We start from the raw sequence: 12,607 nt of genomic DNA, 5'->3' as shown, positions 1-12,607 counted from the left end.
TTTAATGCTCTTCGAATTTTTCACACATTTGCATGCACTTCGTGTTTTCCACATTGTTTCATGCTGCTCATGTTTTTCACACCGTTTCATGCTCTTCATATTTTTAACATCGTTTCATGCTCTTCATATTGTTCACACCTTTTCATGCTCCACGTACTTTTCAGACCTTTTCATGCTCCTCGTGTTTTTCAGAACTTTTCATGCTCCTCGTATTTTTCAGACCTTTTCATGCTCCTCGTGTTTTTCAGAACTTTTCATGCTCCTCGTATTTTTCACACCGTTTCATGCTCCTCGTATTTTTCACACCTTTTCATGCACTTTGTATTTTTCAAACCTTTTCATGCTCTTTGTATTTTTCACAACCTTTCATGCTTTTCATAATTTTTCACATCTTTTCATTGTCTTCGTATATTTCACACCACTCATGCTCTTTGTATTTTGCACAACTTTTCATGCTCTTTATACTTTTCAAACCATTTCATGCTCTTCATATTTTTCACAACTTTTCATGCTCTTCATATTTTTTACATATTTCATGCTTCTCATATTTTTCATACCATTTCATGATCCTCATGTTTTTCACATCTTTTCATACTCCTCATATTTTTGACACCTTTTAAAGGTCTTCATATTTTTCACACCGTTTCATGCTCTTTATATTTTCACACTGTTTCATGTTCCTCGTATTTTTCAGACCTTTTCATGCTCCTACTATTTTTCCCACCTTTTCATGCTCCTCGTATTTTTAGCACATTTTCTTTCTCATCGTATTTTTCACACCTTTTCATGCTCCTCGTATTTTTCACACCTTTAATTCTCCGTATTTTTCAAACCTTTTCATGCTCTTCGAATTTTTCACACATTATCATGCACTTCGTGTTTTCCACATTTTTTCTTGCTGCTCGTGTTTTTCACACCGTTTCATGCTCTTCATATTTTTAACACCGTTTCATGCTCTTCATAATTTCACACCGTTTCATGCTCCTCATATTTTTCACACCTTTTCATGCTTCTCATATTTTTCAGATCTTTTCATGCACCTCGTATTTTTCACACCTTTTCATGCTCTTTGTAGTTTTCACACCTTTTCATGTTCCTCATATTTTTCACACCTTTTCATGCTCCTACTATTTTTCCCACCTTTTCATGCTCCTCGTATTTTTAGCACATTTTCTTTCTCATTGCATTTTTCACACCTTTTCATGCTCCTCGTATTTTTCACACCTTTAATTCTCCGTATTTTTCACATCTTTACATGCTCTTCGTATTTTTCAAACCTTTACATGCTCTTCGTATTTTTCAAACCTTTTCCTGCTCTTCGAATTTTTCACACCTTTTCATGCTCTTTGTAGTTTTCACACCTTTTCATGTTCCTCATATTTTTCAGACCTTTTCATGCTCCTACTATTTTTCCCACCTTTTCATGCTCCTCGTATTTTTAGCACATTTTCTTTCTCATTGAATTTTCACACCTTTTCATGCTCCTCGTATTTTTCACACCTTTAATTCTCCGTATTTTTCACACCTTTACATGCTCTTCGTATTTTTCACACCTTTACATGCTCTTCGTATTTTTCAAACCTTTTCCTGCTCTTCGAATTTTTCACACATTTTCATGCACTTTGTAGTTTTCACACCTTTTCATGCTCCTCATATTTTTTCAGACCTTTTCGTACTCCTCTTATTTGCAGACCTTTTCGTACTCCTCGTGTTTTTCACACCTTTTCATGCTCCTCATATATTTCACAACTTTTCATGCTCTTCATATAATTGACATATTTTAATGCTCCTCATATTTTTCACATCTTTTCATGCTCCTCATATATTTGACACGTTTAAAAGGTCTTCATATTTTTCACACTGTTTCATGATCTTCATATTTTCACACCATTTCATCCTCCTCGAATTTTTTAGACCTTTTCATGCTCCTGTTTTTTTCACACCTTTTCATGCTCCTCGTATTTTTCAGACCTTTTCATGCTCCTACTATTGTTCACACCTTTTCATGCTCCTTGTATTTTTCACACCTTTTCATGCTCTTCGTATTTTTCACACCTTTTCATGCTCCTCATATTTTTCACACCTTTTCATGCTCTTCATATTTTTCCCACCTTGTCATGCCAGTCGTATTTTTTAGAACTTTTCATGGTCCTCGTATATTTCAGACCTTTTCGTGCTCCTCGGATTTTTCACATCTTTTCATGCTCCTCGTATTTTACAAACCTTTTCATGCTCCTTGTATTGTTCCCACCTTTTCATGCTCTTCGTGATTTTCAAACCTTTTCATGCTCTTCGAATTTTTATACATTTTCATGCTCTTCGTGTTTTTCACACATTTTCATGCTCTTCGTGTTTTTTACAATTTTTCATGCTCCTCATATATTTCACACCTTTTCATGCTCCTCATATTTTTCACACCTTTTCATGCTCCTCGTATTTTTCTGACCTTTACATGATCCTCATATTTTATAGACCTTTTCATGCTCCTCGTATTTTTCAGACCTTTTCATGGTCCTCGTACTTTCAGACCTTTTTGTGCTCCTCGTATTTTTCACACCTTTTCATGCTCCTCATATATTTCACAACTTTTCATGCTCTTCATATTTTTGACACATTTTCATGCTCCTCCTATTTTTCATACCTTTTCATGCTCCTCATATTTTTCACATCTTTTCATGGTCCTCATATTTCTGACACGTTTTAAAGGTCTTCATGTTTTTCACACCGTTTCATGCTCTTTCTATTTTCACGCAGTTTCATGCTCCTCACATTTTTTAGACCGTTTCACACTCCTCATATTTTTAGACCTTTATATGCTCCTCGTATTTTTCACACCTTTTCATGCTCCTCGTATTTTACAGAGCTTTTCATGCTCCTTGTTTTTCTCACACCTTTTAATGCTCTACGTATTTTTCACAACTTTTCATGGTCCTCGTATTTTTCAGACCTTTTCATGCTCCTACTATTTTTCACACCTTTTCATGCTCCTCGTAATTTTCACACCTTTAATGCTCCTCGTATTTTTCACACCTTTACATGCTCTTCGTATTTTGCAAACCTTTTCATGCTCTTCGAATTTTTCACACATTTATATGCACTTCGTGTTTTCCACAACTTTTCATGCTGCTCGTGTTTTTCACACCATTTCATGCTCTTCATATTTTTCAGACCGTTTCATGCTCCTCAAATTTTTCACACCTTTCCATGCTCCTCGTATTTTTCGTACCTTTTCATGCTCCTGTATTTTTCACACTGTTTCATGCTTTTCATGTTTTTCACACCTATTCATGCTCCTCGTGTTTTTCACAACTTTTCATGCTCCTCTTATTTTTCACACCTTTTCATGCTCCTCGTATTTTTCACACCTTTTCATGCTCCTTATATTTTTCACACCTTTTCATGCTCCTCGTATTTTTCACAACTTTTCATGCTCTTAATGTTTTTTCACACCGTTTCATGCTCCTCTATATTTCAGACCGTTTCATGCTCCTCATATTCTTTACACCTTTTGAAGCTCTTCATTTTTTTTTACACATTTTCAGGCTCTTCATGTTTTTCAACACCGTTTCCTGCTCCTCCCATTTTTCAGACCTTTTCATGCTCCTCATATTTTTGACACCTTTTGAAGCTCTTCATATTTTTCACACCTTTTCATGCTACTCCTATTTTGCAGACCGTTTCATGCTCCTCCTATTTTTCCGACCGTTTCATGCTCCTCATATTTTTGACACCTTTTGAAGCTCTTAATGTTTTTCAACATCGTTTCATGGTCCTCCTATTTTTCAGACCGTTTCATGCTTCTCATTTTTTGACACCTTTTGAAGCTCTTCATATTTTTCAACACCATTTCATGCTCCTCCTATTTTGCAGACTGTTTCATTCTCCTCATATTTTTCAGAACGTTTCATGCTCCTCATATTTTTGAAACCTTTTGAAGCTCTTCACCTTTTTCAACACCGTTTCATGCTCCTCCTATTTTTCAGAGCGTTTCATGCTCCTCCTATTTTTCAGAGTGTTTCATGCTCCTCCTATTTTTCAGACCATTTCATGCTCCTCTATTTATCAGACCGTTTCATGTTCCTCAGGTTTGACATTCTTTGAAGCTCTTCATATTCTTCACACCTTTTCATGCTCTTTATGTTTTTCAACACCGTTTCATGCTCCTCCTATTTTTCAAACAGTTTCGTGCTCCCCCTATTTTTCAGACCATTTTGTGCTCCTCTTATTTTTCAGACAGTATCATGCTCCTCCCATTTTTTAGACTGTTTCATGCTCCTCTTATTTTTCAGACAGTATCGTGCTCTTCCTATTTTTGACAACTTTTGAAGCTCTTCATGTTTTTCACAACGTTTCATGCTCCTCCTATTTTTCAAACCGTTTCATGCTCCTTCATATTTTTCAGACCGTTTCAAGCTCCTCATAATTTTGACACCTTTTGAAGCTTTTCATGTTTTTCACATCTTTTCAGGCTCTTCTTTTTTTTCAGCAATGCTTCAGGCTCCTCCTATTTTTCAGACCGTTTCATGCTCCTCATATTTTTGACACTTTTTGAAGCTCTTCATATTTTTCACACCTTTTCAGGCTCTTCATGTTTTTCACACCGCTTCATGTTTCTCCTATTTTTCAGACCGTTTCATGCTCCTCATATTTTTGACACCTTTTGAAGCTCTTCATATTTTCACACCTTTTCAGGCTCTTCATGTTTTTCATTACAGCTTCATGCTCCTCTTATTTTTCAGATCGTTTCATGCTCCTCATATTTTTGACACCTTTTGAAGCTCTTCATATATTTCTCCACTGTTTCATGCTCCTCCTATTTTTCAGACCGTTTCATGCTCCTCCTATTTTTCAGACAGTTTCCTGCTCCTCTTATTTTTCAGACAGTATCATGCTCCTCCTATTTTTCAGACTGTTTCATGCTCCTCTTATTTTTCAGACAGTATCGTGCTCCTCCTATTTTTGACACCTTTTGAAGCTCTTCATGTTTTTCACCACGTTTCATGCTCCTCCTATTTGTCAAACCGTTTCATGCTCTTTCATATTTTTCAGACCGTTTCATGCTCCTCATAATTTTGACACCTTTTGAAGCTCTTCATGTTTTTCAACACCGTTACATGCTCCTTCATATTTTTCAGACCGTTTCATGCTCCTCCTATTTTTGGCAGCTTTTGACGCTCTTCATATTTTTCACAATTTTCAGGCTCTTCATGTTTTTCAACACCGTTTCATGCTCCTCCTATATGGCAGACCGTTTCATGCTCCTCATATGTATCAGACCGTTTCATGCTCCTCAAATTTTGGCCACCTTTTGAAGCTCTTCATATTCTCCACACCTCTTCATGCTCTTCATGTTTCTCAACACCGTTTCATGCTCCTCCTATTTTTCAGACCGTTTCATGCTCCTCATATTTCTGACACATTTTGAATCTCTTCATGTTTTTCAACACCGTTTCATGCTCCTCCTATTTTTCAGACCGTTTCATGCTCCTCATATTTCTGACACATTTTGAATCTCTTCATGTTTTTCAACACCGCTTCATGCTCCTCCTATTTTTCAGACCGTTTCATGCTCCTCATATTTTTGACACCTTTGGAAGCTCTTCATATTTTTCACACCTTATCATGTCTTCATGTTTTTCAACATCGTGTCATGCTCCTCCTATTTTTCAGACCGTTTCATGCTCCTCATTTTTTTGACACCTTTTGAAGCTCTTCATATTTTTCACACCTTTTGAGGCTCTTCATGTTTTTCAACACCATTTCATGCTCGTCATATTTTTAGACGGTTTCATGCTCCTCATATTTTTGAAACCTTTTGAAGCTCTTCATATTTTTCTCACCATGTCAGGCTCTTCATGTTTTTCAACACCGCTTCATGCTCGTCCTATTTTTCAGACCATTTCGTCTTCCTCATATTTTTGACACCTTTTGAAGCTCTACATATTTTTCTCACCTTTTCATGCTCTTCATGTTTTTCAACACCGTTTCATGGTCCTCCTATTTTTCAGAACGTTTCGTGCTCCTCACATTTTCAGACCGTTTCATGCTCATCATATTTTTAACACTTTTTGAAGCTCTTCATATTTTTCACATCTTTTAATGCTCTTCATCTTTTTCAACAACGTTTCATGCTCCTCCTATTTTTCAGACAGTTTCGTGCTCCTCATATTTTTCTGACCATTTCATGCTCCTCATATTTTTGACACCTTTTGAAGCTCTTCACGATTTTCAACACCGTACATGCTCCTCCTATTTTGCAGACCATTTCATGCTCTTCATATTTTTCAGACCGTTTCATACTCCTCATATTTTTAACACCTTTTGAAGCTCTTCATATTTTTCACTCCTTTTCATGCTCTTCATATTTTTCAACACCGTTTCATGCTCCCCTTATTTTTCACACCGTTTCAGGCTCCTCCTATTTTTCAGACCGATTCATGCTCCTCCTATTTTTCAGACTGTTTCATGCTCCTAATTTTTTTACTCGTTTTGAAGCTATTCATATTTTTCACACATATTCAGGCTCTTCATGTTTTTCAATACCGTTTCATGCTCCTCCTGTTTTCCAAACTGTTTCATGTTCCTCCTATTTTACAGACTGTTTCATGCTCCTCATATTTTTGAAAACCTTTTGAAGCTCTTCATATTTTTCACACCTTTTCAGGCTCTTCATGTTTTTCAACACCGCTTCATGCTCCTCCAATTTATCAGACCGTTTCATCCTCCTAATTTTTTTGACACGCTTTGTAGCTTTTCAAATTTTTCAAACCTTTTCATGCTCTTCATGTTTTTGAACACCGTTCATGCTCCTCCTATTTTTCAGAAGGTTTAATGCTCCTCATATTTTTGACACCATTTGAAGCTCTTCATATTTTTCACACCTTTTCATGCTCTTCAGGTTTTTCAACACCGTTTCATGCTCCTCCTATTTTACAGACCGTTTCATGCTCCTCATATTTTTGACAACTTTTGAAGCTCTTCATGTTTTTGAACACCGTTTCATGCTACTACTATTTTGCAGACCGTTTCAAGCTCCTCATATTTTTCAGACCGTTTCATCCTCCTCAAATTTTTGACACCTTTTGAAGCTCTTCATGTTTTTCAAAACCGTTTAATGCTCCGCCTATTTACCAGACCGTTTCATGCTCCTCCTATTATCAGACAGTTTCATGCACCTCATATTTTGGACACTTTTTGAAGCTCTTCATATTTTTCACAGCTTTTCAGTCTCTTCATGTTTTTCAACATAGTTTCATGCTCCTCCGATTTTTCAGACCGTTTCATGCTCCACATATTTTTGACACCTTTTGAAGCTCTTCATATATTTCTCCACTGTTTCATGCTCCTCCTATTTTTCAGACTGTTTCATGCTCCTCCTATTTTTCAGACAGTTTCGTGCTCCTCATATTTTTCAGACCGTTTCATGCTCCTCGTATAATTGAATCCTTTTGAAGCTCTTCATATTTTACACACCTCTTAGGCCCTTCATGTTTTTCAACACAATTTCATGCTCCTCCTATTTTTCAGACTGTTTCATGCTCCTCCTATTTTTCAGACCATTTCATGCTCCTCCTATATTTAAAACCGTTTCATCCTCCTCATATTTTTGACACCTTTTGAAGCTCTTCATATTATTCACACCTTTTCAGGCTTTTTATGTTCTCAACACCTTTTCATGCTCCTCCTATTTTTTTGACCATTTCTTTTTCCTCATATTTTTGACACCTTTTGAAGCTCTTCATATTCTTCACACCTTTTCATGCTCTTTATGTTTTTCAACAACGTTTCATGCTCCTCCTATTTTTCAAACAGTTTCGTGCTCCTCCTATTTTTCAGATCGTTTTGTGCTCCTCTTATTTTTCAGACAGTATCATGCTCCTCCTATTTTTCAGACTGTTTCATGCTCCTCTAATTTTTCAGACAGTATCGTGCTCTCCCTATTTTTGACAACTTTTGAAGCTCTTCATGTTTTTCACCACGTTTCATGCTCCTCCTATTTTTCAAACCGTTTCATGCTCCTTCATATTTTTCAGACCTTTTCAAGCTCCTCATAATTTTGACACCTTTTGAAGCTGTTCATGTTTTTCACATCTTTTCAGGCTCTTCTTGTTTTTCAGCAATGCTTCAGGCTCCTCCTATTTTTCAGACCGTTTCATGCTCCTCATATTTTTGACACCTTTTGAAGCTCTTCTTATATTTCACAGCTTTTCAGGCTCTTCATCTTTTTCACATCGCTTCAGGCTCCTCCTATTTTTCAGACCGTTTCTTGCTCCTCATATTTTTGACACTTTTTGAAGCTCTTCATATTTTTCACACCTTTTCAGGCTCTTCATGTTTTTCACACCGCTTCATGTTTCTCCTATTTTTCAGACCGTTTCATGCTCCTCATATTTTTGACACCTTTTGAAGCTCTTCATATTTTCACACCTTTTCAGGCTCTTCATGTTTTTCATTACAGCTTCATGCTCCTCCTATTTTTCAGACCGTTTCATGCTCCTCATATTTTTGACACCTTTTGAAGCTCTTCATATATTTCTCCACTGTTTCATGCTCCTCCTATTTTTCAGACCGTTTCATGCTCCTCCTATTTTTCAGGCTGTTTCATGCTCCTCATATTTTTGACACCTTTTGAAGCTCTTCATATTTTTCACACCTTTTCAGGCTCTTCAGGTTTTTGAACACCGTTTCATGCTCCTCCTATTTTTCCGACTGTTTCATGCTCCTCATATCCTTGAGACCTTTTGAAGCTGTTCATATTTTTCACATCTTTTCATGATCTTCATGTTTTTGACGACTGCTTCATGCTCCTCCTATTTTTCAGACCGTTTCTTGCTCCTCATATTTTTGACAACTTTTGAAGCTCTTCATATATTTCACACCTTTCCATGCTCTTCATGTTTTTCAACACCACTTCAAGCTCCTCCTATTTTTCTGTCGTTTCATGCTTCTCATATTTTTGACTCCTTTTGAAGCTCTTCATATTTTTGACACCTTTTGAAGCTCTTCATATTTTTCACACCTTTTCATGCTCTTCATCGTTTTCAAATCCGATTCATTCTCATCGTATTTTTCGGACTGTTTAATGCTCCTCATATTTTTGACACCTTTTGAAGCTCTTCATATTTTTCACACCTTTTGAAGCTCTTCATATTTTTCACACTTTTTCAGGCTCTTCATGATTTGCAAAACCTTTTCATGCTCATCATATTTTTCAGAACGGTTCATGCTCCTCATATTTTTGACACCTTTTGAAGCTCTTCATATTTTTCACACCTTTTCAGGCTCTTCATGTTTTGAACACCGCTTCATGCTCCTCCTATTTTTCAGACCATATCATGCTCCTCATATTTTTGACACCTTTTGAAGCCCTTCATGTTTTTCACATCTTTTCAGGCTCTTCATGTTTTTGAACATCGCTTCATGCTCCTCGTATTTTTCAGACCGTTTCATCCTCCTCATGTATTTCACACCATTTGAAGCTCTTCATATTTTTCACACCTTTTAAGGCTCTTCATGTTTTTCAACATTGTTTCATGCTCCTCCTGTTTTTCAGACCGTTTCAATCTCCTCATATTATTGACACTTTTTGAAGCTGCTCATATTTTTCACACCTTTTGAAGCTGTTCATATATTTCACACCTTTTCAAACACTTCATGTTTTTCAACAGCACCTCATGCTCCTCCTATTTTTCAGACCGTTTCATCTCATCTTATTTTCGACACCTTTGGAAGCTCTTCATATTTTTCACACCTTTTGAAGCTCTTCATATTTTTCACCCGTTTTGAGGCTCTTCATGTTTTTCAACACCGCTTCATGCTCCTCCTAAATTTCAGACCGTTTCATTCTCCTCATATTTTTCTCACATTTGAAGCTCTTCATATTTTTCACACCTTTTTAGGCTCTTCATGTTTTTCAACAACACTTCATGCTCCTCCTGTTTTTCAGACCGTTTCATGCTCCTCATATTTTTGACACCTTTTGAAGCTCTTCATATTTTTCACACCTTTTCAGGCACTTCATGTTTTTCAACACCACTTCATGCTCCTCCTGTTTTTCAGACCGTTTCAACCTCCTCATATTTTTGACAGCATTTGAAGCTCTTCATATTTTTCACACCTTTTAAGGCTCTTCATGTTTTTCAACATTGTTTCATGCTCCTCCTGTTTTTCAGACCGTTTCAATCTCCTCATATTATTGACACTTTTTGAACCTGCTCATATTTTTCACACCTTTAGAAGCTGTTCATATATTTCACACCTTTTCAAACACTTCATGTTTTTCAACACCACCTCATGCTCCTCCTATTTTTCACACCGTTTCATCTCATCTTATTTTCGACACCTTTGGAAGCTCTTCATATTTTTCACACCTTTTGAAGCTCTTCATATTTTTCACACCTTTACAGGCTCTTTATGTTTTTCAAAACCTCTTTATGCTCCTCCTATTTTTCAGACCGTTTCAACCTCCTCATATTTTTGACAGCATTTGAAGCTCTTCATATTTTTCACACCTTTTCATGCTCTTCATGTTTTTGAACACCGTTTCATGCTGCTCCTATTTTTCATACCATTTCATACTCCTCATATTTTTGACACCTTTTGAAGCTCTTCATATTTCTTACACCTTTTCAGGCTCTTCATGATTTTGAACACCGCTTCATGCTCCTTCTATTTTTCAGACCGTTTCAGGCTCCTCATATATTTGACACCTTTTGAAGCTCTTCATATTTTTCACACCTTTTCAGGCTCTTCATGGTTTTGAAGAACACTTCATGCTTCTCCTATTTTTCAGACCGTTTATTGCTCCTCATATTTTTGACACATTTTGAAGCTCTTCATATTTTTCACACATTTTCCTGCTTTTCATTTTTTTCAAAATCGTTTCATGGTCATCCTATTTTTCAGGCTGTTTCATGCTCCTCATATTTTTGACACCTTTTGAAGCTCTTCATATTTTTCACCCCTTTTCATGCTCTGCATGTTTTTCAACACCGCTTCATGCTTCTCCTATTTTTCAGTCGTTTCATGCTTCTCATATTTTTAACACCTTTAGAAGCTCTTCAGGTTTTTCACACCTTTTCAGGCTCTTCATGTTTTTGACCACCGCTTCGTGCTCCTCCTATTTTTCAGACCGTTTCATGCTCCACATATTTTTGAGATCTTTAGAAGCTTTTCATATTTTTCACAGCTTTTCAGGCTCTTCATGTTTTTTAACACCGCTTCATGCTCCTACTATTTTTCAGACCGTTTCATGCTCCTCATATTTTTGACATCTTTTGAAGCTCTTCATTTATTTCACACTTTTTCAGGCTCTTCATGTTTTTAAAAACCGGTTCATGCTCCTCCTATTTTTGAGACCGTTTCATGCTTCTCATATTTTTGACACCCTTTGAAATTCTTCATATTTTTCACACCTTTTCATGCTCTTCATGTTTTTAAACACCGCTTCATGCTCCTCCTATTTTTCAGACCGTTTCATGCTCCTCATATTTTGGACACGTTTTTAAAGCTCTTCATATATTTCACACCTTTTCAGGCTCTTCATGTTTTTCAACACCTCTTCATTCTCCTCCTATTTTTCAGTCGTTACATGCTTCCATATTTTTGACACCTTTTGAAGCTCTTCATATTTTTCACACCTTTTCAGGCTCTTCAGGTTTTTGAACACCGTTTCATGCTCCTCCTATTTTTCCGACTGTTTCATGCTCCTCATATCCTTGAGACCTTTTGAAGCTGTTCATATTTTTCACATCTTTTCATGATCTTCATGTTTTTGACGACTGCTTCATGCTCCTCCTATTTTTCAGACCGTTTCTTGCTCCTCATATTTTTGACAACTTTTGAAGCTCTTCATATATTTCACACCTTTCCATGCTCTTCATGTTTTTCAACACCACTTCAAGCTCCTCCTATTTTTCTGTCGTTTCATGCTTCTCATATTTTTGACTCCTTTTGAAGCTCTTCATATTTTTGACACCTTTTGAAGCTCTTCATATTTTTCACACCTTTTCATGCTCTTCATCGTTTTCAAATCCGATTCATTCTCATCGTATTTTTCGGACTGTTTAATGCTCCTCATATTTTTGACACCTTTTGAAGCTCTTCATATTTTTCACACCTTTTGAAGCTCTTCATATTTTTCACACTTTTTCAGGCTCTTCATGATTTGCAAAACCTTTTCATGCTCATCATATTTTTCAGAACGGTTCATGCTCCTCATATTTTTGACACCTTTTGAAGCTCTTCATATTTTTCACACCTTTTCAGGCTCTTCATGTTTTGAACACCGCTTCATGCTCCTCCTATTTTTCAGACCATATCATGCTCCTCATATTTTTGACACCTTTTGAAGCTCTTCATGTTTTTCACACCTTTTCAGGCTCTTCATGTTTTTGAACATCGCTTCATGCTCCTCGTATTTTTCAGACCGTTTCATCCTCCTCATGTATTTCACACCATTTGAAGCTCTTCATATTTTTCACACCTTTTAAGGCTCTTCATGTTTTTCAACATTGTTTCATGCTCCTCCTGTTTTTCAGACCGTTTCAATCTCCTCATATTATTGACACTTTTTGAAGCTGCTCATATTTTTCACACCTTTTGAAGC

This window comes from Dama dama, unplaced genomic scaffold (assembly GCF_033118175.1).
Source record: "Dama dama isolate Ldn47 unplaced genomic scaffold, ASM3311817v1 ptg000080l, whole genome shotgun sequence".
NCBI lineage: Eukaryota > Metazoa > Chordata > Mammalia > Artiodactyla > Cervidae > Dama > Dama dama.
The sequence above is the reverse complement of the archived record's forward strand: the minus strand, read 5'-3'. Positions refer to the sequence as shown.